This window comes from Pan troglodytes, chromosome 20, assembly GCF_028858775.2.
Source record: "Pan troglodytes isolate AG18354 chromosome 20, NHGRI_mPanTro3-v2.0_pri, whole genome shotgun sequence".
NCBI classification, from domain to species: domain Eukaryota; kingdom Metazoa; phylum Chordata; class Mammalia; order Primates; family Hominidae; genus Pan; species Pan troglodytes.
The window spans coordinates 56473179-56499952 of record NC_072418.2 but is presented as its reverse complement, the minus strand read 5'-3'; the positions used below and the strand labels follow the sequence as shown (position 1 = coordinate 56499952).

General features: G+C 48.2%; 2 non-coding genes across 2 annotated transcripts; both read right to left on the bottom strand.

Annotated features, from left to right (window-relative positions):
- Positions 1-3475: 3475 nt before the first annotated feature.
- Positions 3476-3558, bottom strand: MIR512 (microRNA mir-512). The gene has a single exon (NR_035834.1). It is a non-coding gene; the product is annotated as a microRNA mir-512 (primary transcript).
- Positions 3559-16454: 12896 nt separating this feature from the next.
- On the bottom strand, positions 16455-16561 carry LOC112206465 (U6 spliceosomal RNA). The gene has a single exon (XR_002940829.1). It is a non-coding gene; the product is annotated as a U6 spliceosomal RNA (small nuclear RNA).
- Positions 16562-26774: the final 10213 nt, after the last annotated feature.

The following is a 26774-nucleotide window of genomic DNA, read 5'->3' as shown; positions in this document are numbered from 1 at the left end:
CACAGGCAGTCCTCCTACAGCTCAACAGAAGACAGTGTTGGAATGTGTTGAATTCTGACATTCTGTTCTACCACCTCACGGGGACAGCGCCTGTAAAAGCCTTTGGGAGAGTGTGGCTGGGAAATGGGCACATTACTTCTCAGTGCACATCCAGCAAGTGATCCTTCATGTGTCAAAAAATCTTATGCTTGCTGGGCGCGGTGGCTCACACCTGTAACCCCAGCACTTTGGGAGACTGAGGTGGGAGGATCAACTGAGGTCAGGAGTTTAAGACCAGCCTGGCCAACATGGTGGCACCCCATCTCCACTAAAAATACAAAACATAAGCCAGGCACAGCTGTAATCTCAGCTACTTGGGCGGCTGATGCAGGAGAATTGCTTGAACCCGGGAGGCAGAGGTTGCAGTGAGCTGAGATCACTGCACTGCACTCCAGGCTGGGCAATAGAGTCGGATCCTGTCTCAAAAAAAAAGAAAAATGAGGCCGGGCACAGTGGCTCACGCCTGTAATCCCAGCACTTGGGGAATCCGAGGCGGGCAGATCACAAGGTCAGGAGTTTGAGACCAACCTGGCCAACATAGTGAAACTCTGTCTCCACTAAAAATGCAGAAAACAGGCCGGGTGTGGTGGCTCACGCCTGTAATCCTAGCACTTCGTGAGGCCGAGACGGGCGGATCACCTGAGGTCGGGAGTTGGAGACCAGCCTGACCAACATGGAGAAACCCCGTCTCTACTAAAAGTACAAAATTAGCTGGGCGTGGTGGCGCGTGCCAGTAATCCCAGCTACTCGGGAGGCTGAGGCAGGAGAATGGCTTGAACCCGGGAGGCGGAGGTTGCTGTGAGCCGAGATCGTGCCATTGCACTCTAGCCTGGGCAAAAAGAGCGAAACTCCATCTCAAAAAACAAAAAGAAAAATAGTGATCTCAGGTGATCCATCCACCTCGGCCTCCCAAAGTGCTGGGATTACAGGCGTGAGCCACCGCGCCCGGCCTCAGCTTGCTTCTTTCGCTGTGTTGCGACTTGCCTCGAAATTCTTTCCAGCAAGAGATCCAAGAACCCGCTTTTGGGGTCTGGATTGGTTGCCTCTTCTCTGGCAACGGTGTGACCCAGGCTATCCCTGAATCCAAGCATTATAGCTGCTACGGAACCCAGCCTCACAACTCAGAGACCCTGGTCATTTCCTTAAAGCTGGACTGAAGTCCAGTTTATGGCACAGAACAAGCACCACGGTTTAGCTTTTACCTGCAGTGGCTCCTGAAGCCCCCCGCCCCCACCCCCATGGTGTTTTCTCGGTGCTCGCCTCAGTCATTGGACCTCAACTATGACAGCACTTTCATCTGGCACCAGAAAGTGCCCTCAAGGCTGAGTGCCACAGACTGAGAAGTACCCTCCCTGTATTGTCCAGTACCTGGAAACTGCAGGCACATCCTCTATGCAGAAGATAAGAGATTTAAAACTGACTTCTGAATTTTGCTCAAAAGCGAAAGGTAGATTGAGCATTCTCTCCAGTTCTCAGGAACAATGAAGAGCCTTGTAATGCAAATCCTAGGCCTGCCCTGGGGCTCATGCCTGTAATCCCAGCACTTTGGGAGTCCCCAGCCCGAATAACACCTTCCTGAATAACACCTTTTAAATTAGGTGGACAGGCCCGGTGTGGTGGCTTGCCTGTAATCCTAGCAGTTTGGGAGGCCAAGGCATGAGGATTGCTTGAGCACAGGACTTCGAAACCAGCCTGGGAAACATACTTAGACCCCTTATCTACAAAAAATGCAAAAATTAACTGGGTATGGTGGTATGTACTTATAGTCCCAGCTACTCAGGAGGCGGAGGTGGCTCACTTGAATCTGGAAGGCAGAGGTTGCAGAGAGCCAAGATCTGGCCACTGCCCTCTGGGCACAGGTGTAGTCTCAGCGACTCGGGAGACTGATGCAGAAGAATTGCCTAAACCCAGGAGGTGGAGGTTGCTGTGAGCTCCCACAACTGCACTCCAGGCTGGGCAATAGAGTGAGATCCTGTCTCAAAAAACGAAAAATATTTTTCCTCTACAAGATTACATTTAATTGGCAACTACCTAGCTTTGAACCAGCAAGGGGAAAAGTAACAGAACGGCATGTCTGTCTCACTAACTTTTTGTTTTTCTGAGACAGGTTCTTGCTCTGTCTCCCAGTCTGCAGAGCAGCAGCACAGCCATCGGCTCACTGCAGCCTCAACATCCCTGGCCATACACAACTGCAGCATTTTGGCTAAACCAGCATGGCTTACAGATAACAACTAGTTCTTTCTCTCTCTCTCTTTTTTTTTTTTTTTAAGACAAGAGTCTTGCTCTGTTGCCCAGACTGGAGTTCAGTGGCGCGATCTCGGCTCACTGCAACCTCCGTCTGCCGGGTTCAAGCAATTCTCCTGCCTCAGCCTACCGAGTAGCTGGGACTACAAGCCTGTGCCATCATGCCCAGCTACTTTTTTGTATTTTCAGTAGAGATGGGGTTTCACCATGCTGGCCAGGCTGGTCTCGAACTCCTGACCTTGTGATCCGCCCTCCTCGGCCTCCCAAAGTGCTAGGATAATAGGCGTGAGCCACTGCCTCCTGCCACAATAGTTCTTTCAATGGTTAAGACTAGTTGAAAACCTGAGTTAGATGTGTATCTCTAATCTTAGTGATATTTAAATGTAAATAAAAATGTTATGTCTGGAACACACTTGGGCTGCTTGGGATATATTCAGATAAATACTATTATAAATAATTTATAAATAAATACTATTTATTTACTAATAGGGTATTCAGGTACAATCCCTATGTCTCCAGGTTGACATAGAAATTTTCTACTGGCCCGAAAGTTGCATCCGTATGACTGGCCAGTTGCTTCTGGTTCAACAAGGACCTAACCTGCCAATCACACAGGACAGCTGGGGGCTGACATTCCAAATTGTAATCTTTACTAGGCACAGAGGCTTAGCAGGCCTCTGGTTTAATAACACACGAGAGTAACTGCTTGAAGCAGCAAGGCACTCACTCACAAGGCACCTATAAAGTTGGTACTTATGGTCTGGAAATAGCCACATTGTAAGCTGACCACCAGTTATAATTACCAAATATTGGCAGGGCACAGGGGATCGTGCGTGTAATCCCAGCATTTTGGGAGGACGAAGCAGGAGGATTGAGCCCAGGCCTCAGCTTGCTTCTTTCGCTGTGTTGCGACTTGCCTCGAAATTCTTTCCAGCAAGAGATCCAAGAACCCGCTTTTGGGGTCTGGATTGGTTGCCTCTTCTCTGGCAACGGTGTGACCCAGGCTATCCCTGAATCCAAGCATTATAGCTGCTACGGAACCCAGCCTCACAACTCAGAGACCCTGGTCATTTCCTTAAAGCTGGACTGAAGTCCAGTTTATGGCGCAGAACAAGCACCATGATTTAGCTTTTACCTGCAGTGGCTCCTGGAGCCCCCCGCCCCGACCCCCATGGTGTTTTTTCGGTGCTCGCCTCAGTCATTGGACCTCAGCTATGACAGCACTTTCATTCTGACACCAGAAAGTGCCCTCAAGGCTGAGTGCCACAGACTGAGAAGTACCCTCCCTGTATTGTCCAGTACCTGGAAACTGCAGGCACATCCTCTATGCAGAAGATAAGAGATTTAAAACTGACTTCTGAATTTTGCTCAAAAGCGAAAGGTAGATTGAGCATTCTCTCCAGTTCTCAGGAACAATGAAGAGCCTTGTAATGCAAATCCTAGGCCTGCCCTGGGGCTCATGCCTGTAATCCCAGCACTTTGGGAGTCCCCAGCCCGAATAACACCTTCCTGAATAACACTTTTTAAATTACTTTCTGTTTTCTTTTTCTTTCTTTTTTTTTTCTTAGTCTTGCTCTGTTGCCCAGGCTGGAGTGCCATGGCGTGATCATCAGCTCACTGCAGCCTCCGCCTCCTGGGTTCAAGCAATTCTCCTGCCTCAGCCTCCTGAGAAGCTGGGATTACAGGCGCCTGCCACCACACCTGGCTAATTTTTGTATTTTTAGTAGAGACAGGGTTTCACCATATTGGCCAGGCTGGTCTCGAACTCCTGACCTCGTGATCCGCCCACCTCAGCCTCCCAAAGTGCTGGGATTACAGACGTGAGCCACCGCACACGTCCAGCACCTTTTAAATTACGTGGACAGGCCCGGTGTGGTGGCTCACCTGTAATCCTAGCAGTTTGGGAGGCCAAGGCAGAAGGATTGCTTGAGCACAGGACTTCAAAACCAGCCTGGGAAACATACTGAGGCCCCCTTCTCTACAAAAGATTTAAAACTCAGCTGGGTGTGTTTGTGCACACCTATAGTCCCAGCTACTCAGGAGATGAAGGTGGATCACTTGAGTCTGGAAGGCGGAGGTTGCAGAGAGCCAAGATCTGGTCACTGCACTCCACCCTGGGAAACAGAGTGAGACCCTGTCTCTTTAAAAAATAAAGAAAAGGAAAAAGCTGCCTTTGTGGATACCTAAATAAAAAATAAAATGAACCTAAAATCTACTGGGTGCAGTGGCTCAGAGGCCGGGGTGAAAGGATGTTTGTGCCCAGGTGTTGATGACCAGCCTAGACAATGGTGGGAGACCCCAACCCTACAAAAAAAAAAAAAAAATAGCTGAGCATGGTCCTGCATGCCTGCCATCCCAACTACACGGGACGCTGGGGTGAGGGAGGTTGAGGCTACTGTGAGTCACGATCTCACCACTGCACTCCAGCCTGGGAGACAACCCCATCTGGGCAACACAGTGAGACTCAATCACTAATTGAACAAAATCCAAAAATTTTAAAAAATCAATAATGCGGTCCAGGAATGGTGGCTCACACCTGTAAACCCAGCACTTTGGGAGGCTGAGGAGGGCGGATCACTCAAGGCTTGGAGTCTGAGACCTGGCCAACATGGTGAAACCCCACCTCTACTAAAAATACAAAAACAATCAACTGGGCATGGTGGTGCATGCCTGTAATCCCAGCTACTCAGGAGGTTGAGGCAGGAGAATTGCTTGAACCCTGGAGGCAGAGGTTGCAGTGAGCCGAGATCACACCACTGCACTACAGCCTGGGCAACAAGAGTGAAACTCCGTCTCAAAAAAAAAAAGAGTATTAGGGGCAGAGAATCAAGGTATGGGAGTCATGACTACAAATAGAGAGGACTCAGTGTTGGAGATTGTAGGGGGAGTCTTACAACCTAAATGTGAAGCTCATATGACCACGGGGGAAGTGCAGAAACACCATGGGAAGCCAATACTTACTGAACTCTGTGAGGACTTCCCATCCTGAGGATGAAAGGCAGGGCCCTGGAGCTGTTTTATACCCTAGGGACCACCCACAGATGGAGAATGGATTAAAGTCTGGCCACACCCACTCTTTGCCCTCCAGCCTCCTCCCTGAATTTGATTTTCCTAGCTTCTGTAAATGCATTTCTTTTTCTTTTTCTTTTTTTTTTTTTTTTGAGAGGGAGTCTCACTCTGTCACCCAGGCTGGAATAGCATGATCTTGGCTCACTGTGACCTCCGCCCCCCAGGTTCAAATGATTCTCCTGCCTCAGTCTCCAGAGTAGCTGGGATTACATGCATGCAATACCCCGCTACGGAGTCTTGCTCTGTAGCCAGGCTGGAGGGCAGTGGAGTGATCTCGGCTCACTGCAACCTCCGCCTCCCAGGTTCAACTGATTCTCCTGCCTCAGCCTCCCTAGTACCTGGAATTACAGGCGCGTGCCACCACACCCAGCTAATTTTTGTACTTTTAGTAGAGACGGGGTTTCTCCATGTTGGTCAGGCTGGTCTCAAACTCTCGACCTCAGGTGATCCGCCCACCTCGGCCTCCCAAAGCACTGGGATTACAGGCATGAGCCACCACGCCTGGCACCCAGCTGATTTTTATCTCATTTATAGAAACGGGGTCTCACTATGCTGCCCAGGCTAACCAGTCTGGTGCAGGTGCTCACCAGCAAAGCCAGCTAATTTTTTAAAATTTTAGTGGAGATGAAGTCTCACTTTTTTGCCCAGGCTGGTCTCAAACTACTAAGCTCAAGTGATCTACCTGCTTTAGCCTCCTAACGTTTTGGGATTACAGGCAGGAGCCTCTGCGCCCGGCCTTTGAATAAATTTAGACTTACAGAAAAGTTGCAAAAAGTACGGAAAGTTCTCTATGTTCTCCACCCAGTTTCCTTTAATGTCCATATTTTACATTAGATTTGCCACAACTAGGAAATAAACAATACCACTGTCCCAATTCCAGAGCTTATTATGATTTCCCATTTTTCTATTTTGTCCCAGGTAGAACCTCTCATTGGGATTCCTTGCCGTTTCTAAGACCATCTACTCTATTTCTTTTCTTTTCTTTTTTTTTTTGTTGAGACAGAGTCTCACTCTGTTGCCCAGGCTGGAGTGCAGTGGCGCGATCTCGGCTCACTGCACTCCGCCTCCCGGCTTCACGCCATTCTCCTGCCTCAGCCTCCCGAGTAGCTGGGACTACAGGCACCCGCCACCACACCCGGCTAATGTTTTGTGTTTTTAGTAGAGACAGGGTTTCACCGTGTTAGCCAGGATGGTCTCCATCTGCTAACCTCGTGATCCGTCCGCCTCGGCCTCCCAAAGTGCTGGGATTACAGGCGTGAGCCACCGCGCCCGGCCCATCTACCCTATTTCTGTTGCTCTGTTTCATTTTATTGATATCACATTATTGCTATTACAATTGTCTTAGGTGTTTGCTTGTTTATTTTCTCTCTTCTACTGATCGATAATGCTCCGCAAGGACAGAGACCTGGTACATCCCCTTTAAATTCTGAGTTTCCCAGTGCCTGGAACAGGGCTTGATTTCTGACAGGTAGTGTAGTGGGTTTGATTCCTGCACAAAAATCTGCTTAACTACAGGCCTAGACTATAACTCTAGGAGGGTGGAGACCCAGTCTCCCTCCCACCCACGGCGTCCCCAGTACTAACATGGAACCTACCCTGAAGCCCAGTCAATACTCTTGAAATGAATGATGGGCTGAAGGGATGCTAAAATCACAGACAAGCATCATTTAATCTTGTAATTATCAATCCCAGTTGACACACGGGGGAAAGAGGCTCAATGCTGGCCTGATTTGTCCCTCCTCAAGCAAACAAAACAAAACAAAACATGGCTGAGAAGTGGAGAAGTCAAAATTAAAACCCAGGAGGCTAAGATCCAGCCTTTAAAGCTGAGCTTAATTAATCCTAACCACAGGTGACAGAGCTATGCCGCCAGCCTCGTCTTACTTCACCCCAGGTGTGCGGGTCATTTGTTAATTTTTTTATTAAAAAAATTTTTTTTAATTATTATTGTTTTTTTGAGACGGAGTTTCACTCTTGTTGTCCAGGCTAGAGTGCAGTGGTATGATCTTGGCTCACTGCAGCCTCTGCCTCCAGGGGTCAAGTGATTCACCTGCCTCAGCCTCCTGAGTCACTGGGATTACAGGCACGCACCACCATGCCTGGCTAATTTTTTTATTTTTAGTAGAAATGGGGTTTCACCATGTTAGCCAGCCTGGTCTCGAACTCCTGGCCTCAAGTAATCCACATACCTTGGCCTCCCAAAGTGCTAGCTCACTTCAGCCTCAACCTCCTGACCTTAAGGGATCCTCCCACTTCAGCCTCCTGAGTCAAGTTGTTGGGATTATAGGAATGAGCCACCACACCCATTTTTAGATCTCCTTGTGTTACCCAGGCTGATCTGGAACTCCCAAGCTCAAGCAATCCTCCCATCTCAGCCTCCCAAAGTGCTGGGATTACAGTCCTGAGTTACCACACCCAGACAATTACTGGAAGAGTCAATGTTGTCACCACTCCCTAATTTCTGTATGTAATATCCTCCCAACCAGGATACCCTACCCCCTCCCCTCAAAGTTCCTCCACTGGGCCAATATCCTTTCATCTATTCAATTCACAATTTAAAGTCACCTCTTCAAGAGGAAGCCAGCACCCTCGTACCCAGGTGATGGCCCCTGTCACAGCAGCCTATAAACCTACTCACAGTACAGTACAATTGACGTGGAATCATCAGTTGCAATAATTATCTGTGCACGCCTTTGCTTAGTATTTACCTTCCTGGGGTTTATAACACACCCATACGCATGTGGAGGACAATCATTCTCCACTCCCAACATGGTCTAAGTGTTTGTGAAAGGTAATACTTTCCTCAGTTTGACTCCAGACTGGAACCTTGCCTGGCCAGAGCCAGGTCCTCAAAATGAACATTAATTGGAATATGAAGAAATAACAAAGAATGGGCAGGAGGCAGAAGGGCATCAGGACAAATAGCTAATGGCTGTGAGGCTTAATACCTAGGTCAATAGGTTCAGCAAACCACCAGGGCACGCATTTACCTATGTAGCAAACCTGCACATCCTGCATGTGTATCCCAGAACTTAAATTAATGAAAAAAGAAAGAAAGAAGTAACAGAATGAGGGCCTGGCGCAGTGGCTCACGCCTGTAATCCCAGCACTTTGGGAGGCTGAGGCGGGTGGATCACCAGGTCAGAAGTTTGAGAACAGCTTGGCCAACATGGAGAAACCCCATCTCTATTAAAAATTAAAAAAATAAGCCAGGTGTGGCGGTGGGCACCTGTAATCCCAGCTACTCGGGAGGCTGAGGCAGGAGAATTGCTTGAACCCGGGAGGTGGAGGCTGCAGTGAGCGGAGATCACGCCATTGCACTCCAGTCTGGGTGACAGTGCCAGACTCCGTCTCAAAAAAAATAAATAAATAAAAGAAAGAAAAGAAAGAAAGAACAGAATGAACAAGCCAAAAGCTTTTTAATGCAAATTTGAAAGCAAGTGGAGGGTTTGGGAAACCAGACAGGCCTGCAGGGATCAGGGCTATTTCAGGGCTGATTTGCAAGACACTGAACTTTACCCTAATTCTATAGTCACCCCACCCTCTCCAAGCACTCCTAAATACAGGCGAGCGCTCTCTGAATGAAGCTTTCTTTCTCTCTTTCTCCAAATACCCAGCCTTCAAAGAGATGAATGGATTTCTTTGTGACACTCTATTTACTGTTTTAGAACCTTCACTCCCTAAGCTCTCCATTCTTTCTGAAAATCTTTTATGGATCATCTCGGGGCTATAATCCCATTCTGTGGAGAGCAGGAAGTTTTTTAAAAGGTCCCCAATCACTTTTTAGCCGGGGGGCGAGGAGAAACCAAGGGAAGTTGGGAGAGAGAAATTCTTCCTTTCTTTTTTTTTTTTTGAGACAGGGTCTCAACTGCCTCCCAAGCTAAAGTTTACTGGTACAATCAAGGCTCACTGCAGCTTCAACCCACTCCTGGGTTCAAACAGTCCTTCTACCTTTGACTGCCAAGTAGCTGGGACTACACCATGCGTCTGTAATTTTTTTATTTTCTGTAGAGACGGGGGCAGGGGGGAGGGGTCTCACTATGTTGCCCAGGCTGGTCTTAAACTCCTGGGCTCAAGTGATCCGCCTGCCTTGGCCTCCCAAAATGTTGGGATTACAGGCGTGAATCACCTGAGCTCACCTCAGCTTTAATACTGAATATTAAGCTCCTTGAGAAGTTGGATGTATCCATTTTGTCCACCAAGGCATCCTGATACTTGAAAGGATTCCATGTGTGTTTTCAGTTCTGGGTTTAGAATGTCTTCATCTACATGAGGAAAACCACCTCCACTTCCTGTATTTGTCTCAAACGTCACCTTTGATTTGGTGATTCCTCAGAAAGTTAAATATCACTTCAGTTAAGTTTAGGGGGGAAAAAGTTAAACACAGAATTACAGAATGATCTACTGGGCGCGGTGGCTCATGCCTGTCATCCCAGCACTTTGAGAGGCTGTGGCGGGTGGATCACAAGGTCAGGAGTTCGAGACCAGCCTGGCCAACATGGTGAAACCCCGTCTGTACTAAAAATACAAAAAAAAAAAAAAAGAAAGAAAATTAGCAGGGTGTGGTGGCAGGCGCCTGTAATCCCAGCTCCTCACTGCAGGAGAGTCGTTTGAGCCCAGGAGGCGGAGGTTGCAGTGAGCCAAGATCACACCATTGCACTCCAGCCTGGGAGTGAGACTCTATCCCACCCCCAGCAGAAAAAAAAAAAAAAAAAAAAAAAAAAAAAGGAGGAATTGCAGAATGATCTAGCAATGTCACCCCGGGTATATCCAAAAGAAGTGAAACAGGGTCTTTTTTTTTTTTTTTTTTTTAACTTAGGGCTACCTCGTCTCTCCAGTAAAAAGCAGGGTTTGGGCCAGCGTGGTCGCTCATGCCAGTAATTCCAACACTTTAGGAGGCCAAGGCGGGTGGATCACCTGAGGTCAGGAGTTCAAGACCAGCCTGGCCAACATGGTGAAACCCTATCTCTACTAAAAATACAAAAATTAGCCGGGCATGGTGGCACGCGCCTGTAATCCCAGCTCTTCAGGAGGCTGAGGCAGGAGAATTGCTTGAACCTGGGAGGCGGAGGTTGCAGTGAGCCAAGATCACGCCACTGCACTCCAGCCTGGGTGACAGAGCAAGACTCTGTCTCCAAAAAAAGTTTGATTTGGTACTATCACAGAGATCATAATTTAAAAAAATTATATATATATATATACAGACACACACAATTACAAATAAATAAATAAGTAAAGTTCGACTTTTTCCCCAACTGACATCTGACTTCATATAATTCAGTTCCATTTAAATGACTTCAGAAGCTTCTAGACTGTGGAAAGGGGCTCCCTCTCCTGGTTAAGATCTGCCAGCTCTTACAATTTCCTTTTCAGGTCTACAAACCACTCCGCCCTTGTGCAGCTGTCACAGCCCTCCCTGCTTATCTCAAGACAGACTCTAGGCTAACTGGTGAATAGAGCTTTACTGAGCTATGTGCAGAGAAAACACGGAAGATTACAGCACAAAAAGAAACAACGGAAGCCTGAATATCAGACGTCATTGTTCAGAAATTCTTCAGGTTTAATGCATTCTCTGGGGTCTCACAGACTGTCCTTTGGTCCTTTTCCATCTTTTTTTTTTCCTTAAATACTCTCCTATCCAGCCTCTCTCATCTTGTAGCCCCATCCGTACCCGCTGTGATGGTAGGACCCATTATTTCCTGAGCAAGTCTGATCTACCTCTTCTGAAGATTCCAGATCTCAGACAACTGCCATCTCTGGATCTCAGTCCCTTTTGCGTTGGAACAATCTTTCCACACCAGAGGGGATCCCTTTTTAGGTTACTATGCCCAACAGTTCTCACTTTATCTTCAATTCTCCATTCTAGGCTATGTTTTGGAAATTGTCTTTCATAGCTATAAGACAGAGAAAGGCTATGCAAAACTACATAACATGGCTACATAATATCAACATTTATTTATTTACTTACTTTTTTTTTTTTAAACAGAGTCTCACTCTGTCACCCAGGCTGGAGTGCAATGGCACAATTTCAGCTCACTGCAACCTCCGCCTCCCGGGTTCAAGCGATTCTCCTGCCTCAGCCTCCTGAGTAGCTGGGACCACAGGCGCCCGCCACCATACCTGGCTAATTTTTTAATATTTTTAGTAGAGACGGGGTTTCGCCATGTTGGCTAGGCTGGTCTCGAACTGACCTCTGGTGATTCGCCAGCCTTGGCCTCCCAAAGTGCTGCGATTACAGGCGTGAGCCACCGCACCCAGCCATGGAGAGGCACTTGCCATAAACAAGACCAAACCCATGTTAACACAGAGAAAGCGCCAAAAACCTCCAGAGAAAAGAACAGAGGGAAACAGGCCAGATCGGACCTTAGGGAGCTGCTAGTTCAAGATCTGCATAAAATAAGATGAGAAGTGGCTGCTGAATTTGATTCAGAGTCAATGCAATGCCCCTTCCTCCTGATTCAGTTTCGCTATGAGAAAATGCAGGCCCACATCTTTGTGGAGAATGCCAGCATCGCCTAGGCACTGAAGAATGTCAGTGGCAAGATTAGGGATGAGGATAACAAAAAGATGTCAATCTTTGTCAACCCCACTGATACCCCCTGCAGAGAAAGCTGAAGTCGGAAAAGGCAAAGCAGATAAAGCTGATGGTGAAGAAGCGATGTGATTCCTCCCAGTCCAGTCTTGAGAGCCAGAGACTCCCCTTTGACCCAGACCTGGTGACCAGTGACTCTAAGACGGCATCGAAACCTAGAAAGTGCATGGCTGCCTTTCTGCACGTCCTCCAAGACAACATGCCTGAGGTGGAGTCTGTAGGACAGATGGACAGGGGAAAGGGCTGGAGCCAGGAGACGTGTGCAGACAGGAACTTCCTGTCTACCACTTTCCCGGACAAACAAGTCTAGCAACATAACCTCCATCCTGGAATTGTTCCCCAAATTATTATGCCTGGATGGTCAGCCATCACCTAGACCAGCTCTGTGTGGTATGGAAGCCCTCAAGGTTACCATCTTGCAAGGGAAGCTTCTTTGGATCTGACATGCTGCAGAATCTGCTCCTGCAATTTCTGCAGTAATAATTGCTTGCTCTACATCTACGGAGATTTCTGCAGTAATAATTGCTTGCTCTACGTCCACGGAGATTTCTGCAGTAATAATCGCTTGATCTACGTCTACGGAATGGCACAGGGCGTGTATCTTACTGTGAGCCCATGCATTGCCAGATCTCCATCTTGCCACTGATGGCACGATGAACGGTGCATGCCAGCACTGACTGGTTTGGACCAACTGCTAGATCTCCTTTGTAAATACCCAACATCCTGCTCTTCTTTGAACTGGGTTACCTTGGTGACTGTACCTATGGTGTGTCCTGAAGGCAGTGACCTTTCACCAATGTCCACCCAGGGCACTCATGAGTGCCCTGTCAATCTCTAGCAGTCTCCTAGCTGCTTACCATGACGGGGCCTGCCTCTGCCTGACCACTCCCCTCACCCAGAGAAACCAGCCTGGTACAGGTACTTCAAAAATAGCAGGAAGGCTGGGTATGGTGGCTCATGCCTGTAATCCCAGCACTTTGGGAGGTCGAGGAGGCTGGATCACCTGAAGTCAGGAGTTCAGGACCAGCCTGGCCAACATGGTGAAACCCTGTCTCTACTTAAAAAATAAAATTTAAAAACATACAAAAAAAAAAAAAAATTAGCCAGCGATGTGGCATGAGCCTGTAATCCCAGCTACTTGGAAGCCTGAGGCAGGAGAATCGCTTGAATCTGGGGTACAGACGTTGCAGTGAGCCAAGATCCCGCCACTACACTCCAGCCTGGGCAACAGAGTGAGACTCCGTCTCAAAAAAATAAAATTTAAAAAGACCAGACCAGTCAATATAATGAGACCCCATCTCTATAAAAAAAAAAAAAAGAGAGTGGTGTTGTCTGTTATGTCAAAAAAAAAATTTTTTTAAAAGAAAAAGCGGCTGGACATGGTGGCTCCCACCTGTAATCCCAACACTTTGGGAGGCCAAGGAAGGTGATCACCTGAGGTCAGGAGTTTGAGATCAGCCTGGGCAACATGGCAAAACCCTGTCTCTACAAAAAAAAAAAAAAATACAAAAATTGTCTGGGTGCAGTGGCTCACACCTGTAATCCCAGCGCTTTGGGAAGCCAAGGCGGGCAGATCATTTGAGGTCAGGAGTTCAAGACGAGCCTGGCCAACATGGCAAAACCCTGTCTCTACTAAAAATACAAAAATTAGGCAGGTGTAGTGGCGGGCGCCTGTAATCCCAGCTACTTGAGAGGCTGAGACAGGAGAATTGCTTGTACCAGGGAGGTGGAGGTTGCAGTGAGCCGAGATTGCGCCACTGCACTCCAGCCTGCGCAACAGAGCAAGACTCAGTCTCAAAAAACATAACACAAACAAACAAAAATATTAGCCAGGCGTGGTGGCTGGCATCTGTGATCTCAGCCACTCAGGAGGCTGAGGTGAGAGGATCACTTGACCCCAGGAGGCAGAGGCTGCAGTGAGCCAAGATTGCACCATTACACTACAACCTGGGCAACAGAGTGAGACCCTGTCTCCAAAAAAAAAAAAAAGAAAGAAAGACAAAGAAGACTCCTTTTCTAATGATAGGGTGGAATGGCACAGGGCGTGTATCTTACTGTGAGCCATGCATTGCCAGATCTCCATCTTGCCACTGATGGCACGATGAACGGTGCCTGCCAGCACTGACTGGTTTGGACCAACTGCTAGATCTCCTTTGTAAATACCCAACATCCTGCTCTTCTTTGAACTGGGTTACCTTGGTGACTGTACCTATGGTGTGTCCTGAAGGCAGTGACCTTTCACCAATGTCCACCCAGGGCACTCATGAGGAGAATCCGGTGGTCTGGAGATGGAAGTTTGGAGAGGATTAAGGAGGGCTGCTGCAGAAGGCAAGGGCAGGTGTGAGGCCCCTTTAACAAGATGGAGTTCTAACAAGGAATTCAACCCCCAAAGACAGAGAGAGGAATGTCCTAGGAGTCAGAGAAGACCTGACTTCCCATTCTCACTGATACCTGACACCCAGGGAGCTATTGCTTTTCTTTTTTCTTTTTTTTCGAGATAGGGTCTTGCTCTGTCACCCAGGCTGGAATGCAGTGGTGCGATCTTGGCTCACTGCAACCTCTGCCTCTTGGGTTCAAGCAATTTTCCTGCCTCAGCTTCCTGAGAAGCTGGGATTACAGGCATGCACCAACATGCCTAGCTACATAGTTGCCCATAGCCTGGGCAACAAAAAAACAAAAAAAGAAACCCTGTTTGTCCTTTCATTTCAATGTTTAATTTATGGAAAACTGGAAAATACCCCTTTAAATTTAGTCAACATGTTTGCACACAGAATTTTTTTTGCAAGATTAGTTTTTACAAACCTTCCACAACTTGTTCAAACCGTGAGCTTATTCTTATCTAATTTAAAAATCACATAACCCTCTCAACTAGGTGAAAATTGACATTCTCCTGCCTTTTAAAAATATTTTACCAAAAACATGTTTCACTCTTCTCACACACTTTCCATGTAAAACTATTTTTTCAGTAGTTTCAATCATGTTATAATGGTAACTAGCAACTTTTACTTTTGGTGGCTTAAATTTCCTTTCACAAACCCTTTCACGACTTTCCCAGACCATCTACAACATGCTTTGACTTTCTGACTTGTCCTTAACATCCCCTTTTTGAACAAACCAGTTATTTTACTTTAGAACAACAATTTACCATACAAGATGCTTTCTTATAGACCAAGGAGTCTAACATGTGCACGAGTCAGTGGCTCACACGAAAGCTGCCATGGCGCAATGAAGTTCACCTGGCTGAGGTGGGATCCCGTGGCCTCTTCAGTCCACTGAGGGTGCACCATCTCACCTGCTGTGCTGGGTAGGCAGAGCACAACCACCTGTGGTTTTTGTTAATTTAAAAAAAAATCTCTTTTCTTTATAACCTTTGCATAGATAGAGTGCATGGCTAATTCCACATGTTCCCAGGCCTTATCTAGAATCTAATGCTCCCAAGTAGGTAAACTGAACAATTTTCAAAAGCCTAAGAAGCAGTTGATGACCTTAAAGCATCGAACAAACCTAATATCTGACCTGCCTAATTTAGACTAAATGTCTTCATTTTTCCCAATAATCTTTAAAACTTTTTATTTCCCAAAGATTACTAAAGTTATGTGAACTAAAAGGCATTAGTTTTTATTGTTCTTTCAAAATATTTGATTTAGGTGTTTATTTATTTATTTGAGATTACTGGCTTTAGGGTGGAGTCCTTGGACAAAAAGGACCAGGAAAACATGCAGTTTCTAGGGCCCAATGTAATAAGTGGGCACAGCAGAAAGCAAAACAGGTCTCCAAAAATTAAGGGTCCCATTTTTATACCAGATCCTGAATCCCAAAAAGAACAGAGCCTTAGATTTCTGAAGGGGAATCTATCCATTTCCAATTCCTGTGGTTCCATGAGGAAAACAGGTTTTTTTCCAAAATGGCGTCTCTGGTGCCTCCTGTTTTTCCCAAGGAGTCCCAGGCTGTTAGAATTTGAATATACACATTGCCCGGCACGGTGGCTCATACCTGTAATCCCAGCACTTTGGGAGGCCGAGGCGGGTGGATCACCCAAGGTCAGGAGTTCAAGACTAGCCTGGCCTACATGGCGAGACCCTGTCTCTACTAAGAATACAAAAATTAGCTGGGCGTGGTGGCAGGTGCCTGTAATCCCAACTACTCGGGAGGCTGAGGCAGGAGAGTCACTTGAACCCAGGAGGTGGAGGTTGCGGTAAGCCGAGATCGTGCCATTGGACTCCAGCCTGGGTGACAAGAGTGAAACTCCGTCTCAAAAAAAAAAAAAAAGAATTTGAATATACACACACATATATATATATTTTATATACTTTTTTATTTTATATATATTATGTATATTTTATTATATATATTTTATTTTATATATATCATATATATTTTATTATATAAATATTTATATTTTTTAATGAAAACCACAATTTTGTTTTTGGGTGCCACTCGTTTTTGCTTAGATTCACACTATTTCTTTAGTGCTAGTTAGCAGATACAGAAATGATCTTGCCAGGATGCACAAAATATGGAACGCTTCATGAATTTGCATGTCATCCTTGTGCAGGGGCCATGCTAGTCTTCTCTGTATCATTCCAATTTTAGTATATGTGCTGCTGAAGCAAGCACTACACTTTTATTTTATTTATTTTATTTTATTTTATTTTATTTTATTTTATATTTATTTATTTTGAGACGGAGTCTCGCTCTGTCACCCAGGCCGGAGCGCAGTGGTGAAATCTTGGCTCACTGCAAGCTCCGCCTCCCGGGTTCAAGCAATTTTCCCGCCTTCCTGAATAGCTGGGATTACAGGCGTGCACCAACATGCCCAGCTAATTTTTTTTTTTTAGTAGAGATAGAGTTATGCCATGTTGCCCAGGCTTGTCTTGAATTCCTGACCTCAAGTGATCCGCCTGCCTCAGCCTCCCCAAGTACTGGGATTACAAGCATGAGCCACGACGCCTGGCCAAATATCCACTTTTAATGTACCTGAGTTTTAACTATAGCGCTTGTTTTAAAAAGTCCTTTTAAATCTTTTATTACCCAACCTTGGCTAGGCCAAACAGCTAATATTTCTGTGTTCTATAAGAAACAGAGGGAAGAGAATCAACACATGGTGACACCAGAAAGTACTCGCTGAGTAAGCCGGGAATGGAACCCTGAACCTGGCCTGCCATTGTGAAAAGAGAAAGCAGGGCCACGTGGTATTAGGAGGTTAAGCTTCCAAGGACATGATTGACCAGTTTGCTGGGCCGTCTTGAACAAGGGGCTTATGCGGCCCTAGGCACGCATTTTATCTGAAGGTACCCCTCTTCGTGACAGAATACAGAAAGACACAAAGCATACCAGATTTATTACAGCTTCCTAAGACCAGCCTCAGAATTCTTTTTTGTATTAATCAAAGCATTACAGAGGAGATAAACAGTGATTTTTACTGTTCATCTAACCAGTTTGCACAGAGAGGCCACAGTCTAATTGGTAAGAAATACTTTACCTTTTGCCAGCATGCCAGGCTTCTAGGTTCCCTTTGCCCAGGTGGCCCTAGTGACTCTGCTTGCCACACTATAGTCCTGAGGGCCAAGCCTGCGGCATCATAAAGGAAATTCTTTTTCTGTTTTATGGAACCTTAAGCAAAAGCCTCTTAGTTTTGCAAGTGTGGCCCAAGGGGTTGCGTGGGGTAAGCCAATTAACATTTTTTCATTATGGCGCCAAAGCAAAATACGTGACAAAACGCAGACACTGGCCACCATGCTTAGCACCCAATACTGAACTCGCAAGGCTCAAACTTGACCCCAGCTGGGCCCTGTCATCTTTAACCCATTTTTAACCAAGGGGGACTTTACTGAGGGGAGGGCCTCTGACCCCATCCCATACTTTACTCAGGTAAAATGGACCCCATTACTTATCCAAAGTCAGCCAACTGGTGCTGCAGTCTGCTTCCTTTGGATCAGGATAGTAACGAAGCTGAAAGATTAGCAGATTTAACTTTTGGGAGCCCTCATTTTAATTTTTTAATTTTTATTTATTTATTTATTTATTTTCGAGACAGTGTTTCGCTCTTGTTGCCCAGGCTGGAGTGCAATGGAGCAACCTTGGCTCACTACAACCTCAGCCTCCTGGGTTCAAGATTCTCCCGCCTCAGCCTCCCAAGTAGCTGGGATTACAGGTGCATGCCACCACACCTGGCTAATTTTTTGTATTTTTAGTAGAGACAGAGTTTCACCATGTTGGCCAGGCTGGTCTCAAACTCCCGACCTCAGGTGATCCACCTGCCTTGGCCTTCTAAAGTGCTGGGATTATAGGCGTGAGCCACTGCACCCAGCCATTTTTATTTTTTGAGACAGAGTCTTGCTCTGTCACCCAGGTTGGAGTACAGTGGTGCAATCTCCACTCACTGCAAACTCCGCCTCCTGGGTTCAAGCAATTCTCGTGCCTCAGCCTCATAAGTAGCTGGGACTACAGGCACAAGCTACCATGCCCCACTAATTTTTGTCTTTTTAGTAGAGATGGGTTTCACCATGTTGGCCAGGCTGGTTTCGAACTCCTGAGCTCAGGTGATCCACCCACCTTAGCCTCCCAAAGTGCTGGGATTACAGGCGTGAGCCACCACGCTCAGGCAGATTTTGCCATTTCTGTAAGTCTTTGCTCCTTCCCGTGCCTAATGTATAAGCCAGAAGGAACTCAGTTTTTCAGAATTTAAGGATCCCATTTTTGGCAGGGCGTGGTGGCTCATGCCTGTAATCCCAGCACTTTGGGAGGCCGAGGCGGGCAGATCACGAGGTCAGGAGATCAAGACCATCCTGGCCATCACAGTGAAACCCCGTCTCTACTGAAAATACAAAAAAAAAAAAATTAGCCGGGCGTGGTGGCGGGCGCCTGTAGTCCCAGCTACTGGGGAGGCTGAGGCAGTAGAATGGCGTGAACCTGGGAGGTGGAGCTTGCAGTGAGCCGAGATCGTGCCACTGCACTCCAGCCTGGGTGACCAAGCGAGACTCCATCTCAAAAAAAAAAAAAAAAAGGATCCCATTTTTACCTAAAATATTGGCATTCATTACTCTCAGGTTCCCTTGATTAACTTACCCGGTAATTTTTTTTAATACCTAAGTGCACAAGAAAAATGAAACAAAGGGGTAGAACACAAACATCCCTGTTAATTTTTAAAAGCCAAATTTTACACCTCCTGCAATATTACCATTTGCTACCAGTTTCTTTCTGACCCAGTCACACGTAAGAGGCCTCTAACTGGGTCCAAGCCAGCTAATTACCACATCAGATCCGTTCCCAGAACCAGTCCAGTTTCTGTCACAGCTTCCAAACCCAGTTTGGATCAGATATTTGCTCAATGAAACTCGGAGAGCTCAAAACACAAATCTGTGGAGCTCTGAAATCCGAGAGGGAACTTACCCACGATCCCCGGCCACTCGGAGAGGTCAATGGACACAAGTGGGTTCCGCAGGCACCTTGCGTGTTCACTCAGCACTCCCGAAGGTTCCTAGAAGCTCTACTCTGGACTCCGCTTCTGACACCATCTGTTAAAAGAAAAACTTCAGCCGAATTAAATTTAAAGGGGGCCAGGTACAGTGGCTCACACCTGTAATCCCAGCACTTTGGGAGGCTGAGGTGGGCAGATCACTTGAGGTCAGGAGTTCAAGACCAGCCGGGCCAACGTGGTGAATCCCCATCTCTACTAAAAACAGAAAAAATTAACCAGGTGTGGTGGTGGGCACCTGTAATACCAGCTACTCGTAAGGCTGAGGCGGTAGAATCACTTGAATTAGGAGGCGGAGGTTGCAGTGCGCAGAGATGGTGCCATTGCACTCCCGCCTGGGCCACAGAGCGAGACTCCGTCTCAAAAAAATGAAAATAAAAATAAAATAAAATAAAATAAAAATAAAAATAAAACAAAATAAAAATAAAATAAATAAAATAAAATAAAATACATAAAATAAATAAAATCAAATACATAAAATAAATACATGTAAAGGAGTTCAACTGAACAATGAACCTCTTGCAAATCGGGCAGCTCCGAAAGTCATGGCAGATTCAGACGGACTCCAGGGATGCCTCGTGGTCAGAACAAATTTATGGACAAGAAAAGGAAAGTGACATACAGAAATCGGAAGTGAGGTACAGAAAGAGCGGGATTGGTTACCGCTCAGCGTTTGCCTTATTTGAACACAGTTTGAATGCTCAGCAGCCTGTGAGTGGATGAAGTACAGCTGCTGGGCTGCTGGGATTGGCCAACACTCAGTGGCGGTTACAGGCGCATAAAACGTAAGTTAGGCTTCCTTTCTTTTTTTTTTTTTTTTTTTTGATACGGTGTTTCCCGCTCTTGTTGACCAGGCTAGAGTGTGCAATGGCGCAATCTCGGCTCACTGCAACCTCCGCCTCCCGGGTTCAAGCTATCCTCCCGCCTCGGCCTCCCGAGTAGCTGGGATTACAGGCATGAGCCACCACGTCTGGCTAATTTTGTATTTTTAGAAGAGACGGGGTTTCTCCATGTTGGTCAGGCTAGTCTCAAAGTCCCGACCTCAGGTGATTCGCGCGCCTCGGCCTCCCAAAGTGCTGGGATTACAGGCGTGAGCCACCGCGCCGGGCCTAACTTAGGTTTTCAATCTTTTGTACCTATTAAGTTAGGTCGCGGTTCATCCACAAGGACTCAAATACAGAATTACGGAGTCCTTCTCAGGCCATATTTAGTTTGCTTTAACACAAGGGTCTCAACAAACAAACACAGGGGTCGCACTATATTGCCCAGGCTGGTCTCTTAACTCCTGGTCTCAAGCGATCCTCCTGCCGCAGCCTCCTACAGTGCTGGAATTGCAGGCCTGAGCCACCACGCCCGGCCTGGACTACCCTTTTTTTCCCCAAGACGGAGTCCCACTCTGCCGCCCAGGCTGGAGTGCAGCGGCACAATCTCGGCTCACTGCAACCTCCGCCTCCCGCGTTCAACCGATTCTCTCACCTCAGCCTCCCGAATAGCTGGGATTACAGGCGCCCGCCACCACACCCTGATAAATTTTGTATTTTTCCGTAAAGACGGGGTTTCACCACGTTGGCCAGGCTGTTCTCGAACTCCTCACCTCGGGTGATCCTCCCAAAGTGCTGGGATTAGAGCCACCGTGCCCGGCCTGCACCCCTCTTAACTGGTGCTCCGATGCGAACTACCGCGCCCAGCCTGGACCCCTCTTAATGGGCGCCCTGACGCGAACCACCGGCCCAGCCTGGACCCCTCTAAATGGGTGCCCTGATGCGAACCACTGCGCCCAGCCTGGACCCCTCTTAATGGGCGCCCTGATGCGAACCACCGCGCCCAGCCTGGACCCCTCTTAATGGGCGCCCTGATGCGAACCACCGCGCCCGGCCTGGACCCCTCTTAATGGGCGCCCTGATGGGAACCACCGTGCCCAGCCTGGACCCCTCTTAATGGGTGCTCTAATGCGAACCACCGTGCCCGGCCTGGACCCGTCTTAATGGGCGCCCTGATGCGAACCACCGTGCCCGGCCTGGACCCCTCTTAATGGGTGCCCTGATGCGAACCACCGTGCCCGGCTTGGACCCCTCTTAATGGGTGCCCTGATGCGAACCACTGCGCCCGGCCTGGACTCCTCTTAATGGGTGCTCTGATGCGAACCACCGCGCCCGGCCTGGACCCCTCTTAATGGGCGCTCTGACGCCGTGGTTTCCCGAGGTCTAGCGGGCCAGATGGGCCCTGGACTTCCTGGTTGGATGAAGGGCTGTGGCTGCAGAGCTGTCTGGTGGGTGGTTGGGCGGGGCGAGGTGGCGATACTTCCAGGCAGCGAGCGAAAGGGAAACCTGTTAACCAGGGGCCCACGGCCCGGGGGGCATCGTGGGGGATACATACTGACCTGCCGCGTTGGCACCGGAAGACTGTCGCAGGGCTGGACAGCAGAACTCTGAAGTTGGAATAGAGACGGCAGAAAAATTCAGAATTGTGCCGTATTCCAATTAAACAAGTTCTGATCCCTCAAAAGGGAACCAAGATGTTGGTTCCAGGTGGCAAAGAAAGGTGTCGCCGGGCCCGGGGTGGATGGGCCGGGAGACGCGCGCCAGCGCCTCGTGACGCGCCGAAACTCCTAAGGGACGTGCAGCGGGCGCGCAGCTCTAGAGACCTCGGTCCAGGGCGTGGCGGCGTCAGGGGGTGTGGAGACGCCGGCAGCGGAAACAGGGGTCAGGCGAGAGGGCGTGGAGTGCGCCGGGGGGGGCTTCAGAGGGCGTGGGGGATGCTTGAGCAGCCGCGTTCCAGGCAGGCGGCAGGAAGTGAGCCTGGCATTGGGGTATGGTAGAGGGAGGAGGCCGCGGCGGGGGGCTTTGCAGGTAAAGAGTCCAGCCTTGCAGGGGTTAGGGATGTGGAGACCCTGGGAGCACACCTAGCGCTGCAGGTGAGGAGATCCACGCCCAGGGTGTCCCAGGTGAGAAGGTGGGCAAATGTACCCGCTTGGGGGACAGTGGAGACAAGAAGAGGGACAGGGTCACGGGCGTAGGGGCAGAGGAGATGCTCGAAGCGCCTTGTTCCGCAAGAATCAACACACATAGAGAGATCGCAGGCAGGCAAAGCCGTCAGTGTGACTCATGTCTCTCTCAGGTTTGGAGATTGGAGAGGAGACTGGTTCCTGCTCTGGCTCTCCAGTGTTATCGTTTTGTTTTGTTTTCTTGAGGCAGGGTCTGGCTCTGTCGCTCAGGCTGGAGTGCTGTGTCTCCATCTCAGCTCACTGCAGTCTTGACCTCCCAAGGCTGAAGCGATCCGCCTGCCTCAGCTTCCTGAATAGCAGGGACTACAGACACATGCCACCACACCTGGCGAATTTTTGTAGTCAGGGATCTCACCATGTTGCCCAGGGTGGTCTGGAACTCTTGAGTTCAAGCGATCTGCCTGCCTTGGCCTCTCAAAGTGCTAGGATTACAGGCTTGAGCCACCGCATATGGCCTAGCTCTTAAGTTCTTGAACCAAATCTGGGAAGAGAGAAAATGAGAGGCAGGGCACAGTGGCTCTTGCCTGTAATCTCGCCACTTTGGAAGACCAATGTGGGCAGATCCCCTAAGGCCAGGAGTTCCAGACCAGCCTGGCCAACATGGCAAAACCCCATCTCTACTAAAAACACAAAAATTAGGGCCGGGCGCAGTGGCTCACGCCTGTAATCCCAGCACTTTGGGAGGCCAAGGCGTGTGGATCACGAGGTCAAGAGATCGAGACCATCCTGGCCAACATGGTGAAAACCTGTTTCTACTAAAAATACAAAAATTAGCTGGGTGTGGTGGTGGGCGCCTATAGTCCCAGCTACTCGAGAGGCTGAGGCAAGAAAATCACTTGAACCCGGGAGGCGGAGGTTACAGTCAGCCAGCGAGCCGGGATCACGCCACTATACTCCAGCCTGGCACAGAGTAAGACTCCGTCTCAAAAAAAAAAAAAAAAAAATTAGCCAGGCTTGGTGGTATATGCCTATAGTCCCAGCTACTTGGGAGGCTGAGGCAGGAGAATCACTAGAACTGGGAGACGGAGGTTGCAGTGAGCTGAGATCACACCATTGCACTCCAGCCTAGGCAACAGAGCAAGACTCCATCTCAAAAAAAAAAGTGAATCAGGGTGATTCAATGGGATAGGGTTCCTTAGGAGAGGCCACATTTTTCCCAGGACAGAAGCTCCCTTACTGAGAATAGCATACCCATCTGTTTTCTCTATACCCAGTTAGCGGACAAATCCCCAACTCCCACCTGCACTTATGTTACAGGAAGGAGGGCTGGAAAGGGATGCAACAATGGGTTAGTAAAAATGCCATCAGGGCATAGGAACATCCTAGCGTGCTTGGGGAACATATGGAAAATCAGAGCTCTCTTTCCTGTAAGAGGCTCTATGGTAAGGAAAATTGCTTTTCCTTTGATCTTTGCAAAGATGCTGACTTATTTACTAGTGGGAAGTGACTGACCTAGGGACCTTTGGGGTTTTTTTTGAGGTTTGCGGAAATATAAATGAGAAAAAAATCTGGGGCTGGGAGCAGTGGCGTCCGCCTGTAATCCCAGCACTTGGGAGGCCGAGTTGGTGGATTGCTTGAGGCCAGGAGTTGGAGACCAGCCTGGGCAACATAGTGACACTCCATCTCTACAAAAAATACAAAAATCAGTTGGGTGCAATGGTGCACGCCTGTAGTCCCAGCGCTTTGGGAGGCTGAGGTGGGAGGATTGCTTGAGCCCAGGAGGTTGAGGCTGCAGTGAGCTGTGATCATGCCACTGCTCTCCAGGTTGGGCGATAGAGCGAGATCCTATCGCCAGAAAAAAAAAAAAAAAAAAAAGAGCTGCATAGAACAGCTGCAGCAGACCTTAATAACATGGTTATATAGAACAAGTTCTAAAGACAGTTCCTTACATTTTGAATTTGTTCGGTAATGAGTCGTACTGAATGTTAATTATCGTGGCTAGTTTTAGGTCAAAGTGATTCTGGTCTGGCACTGCAAGTGAAGCAACAGATGAAGAAAACTGAGTTGGAGCCACACAAAATTCATGGTCTGCCTTGTCTTTTTCTTGGGACTTGAGACTGGGGCACCCCAATACCAGACACTGACACTGTGCCTTGCATAGCTAAATGTTGTTTGTTCCAGGGCATGTCCAGGACCATTCGATCCAGCCTCAGTTTTCCCACAATTCAAATTAAAAAAATGAGCCTGGCCAGCATTCGCTTTGAGACCAGCCTGGAGAACATGGCAAAACCCTGTCGCTACGAAAAATACAAGAATTAGGATTGGTTGCTTGTATCTGTAATCCCAGCTACTTAGGAGGCTAAGGCAGAAGGATCATTTGAGCGTAGGAGGTGGAGGTTGCAGTGAGCCAAGATCCCCACGCCACTGCACTCCAGCCTGGGCGACAAGAGTGAAACTGTCTCAAAAAAAAAAAAAAAAAAGAGAGAGAGAGACAGAAAAAGGAAGGGAGGGAGGAAAAGTATACTAGCTGGCATTTTTTAAATTGATTTTTAATTTTTAATTTTTTATGTATTTTTTTTTGACATAGAGTCTCACTCTATCACCCGGGCTGGAGTGCAATGGCATGATCTCAGATCACTGCAACTTCTGGCTCCCAGGTTGAAGTGATTCTCCTGCCTCAGCCTCCCAAGTAGCCAGGATTACAGGCACCCGCCACCACACTCAGCTAATTTTTTTGTATTTTTAGAAGAGATGGGGTTTTGCCATGTTGGCCAGGCTGGTCTCAAACTCCTGACCTCAGGTGTTCCACCTGCCTCGACCTCCCAAAGTGCTGAGATTACAGGTGTGAGCCACCGCACCCCACCTAATTTTTTTTTTTTTTAGGCTCGATCTTGCTCTGTTGCCCAGGCTGGAGTACAGTGTGGTGATCTTGGCTCACTACAACTTCCGTCTCCTGGGGTCAAACTATTCTCCTACCTCAGCCTCCTGAGTAGCTGGGAATACAGGCTCACACCACCACACCCGGCTAATATTTGCAATTTGGTAGAGATGGGGGTCTCACCATGTTGCCCCAGCTGTGTAGGACTCCTGAGCTCAAGTGAACTGCCTGCCTCAGCCTCCCAAAGAGCTGGGATTACAGGCATGCATCACTGCACCTGGCTGGGCCTATAATTTTAAAAGGGTTATAAAAGCAGAGAATGAGGGGGGTGACACATAACAGGGATGGTGGGATGCTTGAAAGTGGGGGACCCAAGGAGTGGGGAATGCTTTGCAGGGGAGGGGGAGAAGAAGAAGGCATGGAAGGTGTTGAGGCCAAGGTGAAGGCTGCCTTTGGCTCTCTGAAGGTTGGCTGAAAAGAACTGATAGGAAGCAGATTAGCAGGAGAAAAGGCTTACAAATGTCTTTAACCTGAGCATGAGGAGAGCCAGTGATCGCCCATCCCCCAAGGGGGTTCAGAAGCTTATATGTTCTCCTGGCAAACTGATTATGGGAGGGGGCTAGAGGAATTCCATTGAGGGCAATAAAGGATTACTAGAGAGCATGAATGGGTCCTGGAAATCATTCCTATTGACAGTGATGGGATCTGTTCAGGTGTGGTTACATTCTTTGTCTCACAGGGAGGAGAAGAAAAAACAATTATTCCTCTTGGCAGGTCTGGATCTTACACAGATAAAGGCCTGTGCTTTGGAAGAGATGATGGGGGGAGGTCAGAGACCTTGAGGCTCATTTATTTATTTATTATTACTTTTTGAGACAGAGTCTCGCTCTGTTGCCCAGGCTGGAGTGCAGTGGTGTGACCTCGGCTCACTGCAACCTCCGCCTCCCAGATTCTCCTGCCTCAGCCTCCCAAGTAGCTGGGATTACAGGCGTGTGTCACAGCATCCGACTGATTTTCTTTTTCCGTATTTTTAGTAGAGACAGGGTTTTGCATGTTGGTCGGTCTGGCCTTGAACTCCTGACCTCAAGTGATCTGCCTGCCTCGGCCTCTCAAAGTGCTGGGATTACAGGCATGAGCCGCTGCACCCGGCCCTTGAGACACCTTTAACGTGCTGTATTTAGGGGTATCAGTTTCTGAGCCCCAACAAGGGGGAGAGGGTCATGAAGAGGGAGGACTCTAGAAGAGGGACAGGTCAGGGACTAAGAGGATGAAAGGAGGAAGACCAGACCAGGCACAGTGGCTCACGCCCATGATCCCAGCATTTTGGGTGGCCAAGGCAGGAGGATTGCTTGAGGCCAGGTGTTCAAGACCACCCTGTGCAACATAGGGAGACCCCGCCTCTACAAACAATAAAAAATCAGCAGGGCATGGTGGTACATGCCTGAGGTCCCAGCTACTTGGGAGGGTGAGGGGGGAGATTGCTTGGAGGGGCCGGGTTGTCGAGGCTGCAGTGAGCTGTGATCGTGCCACT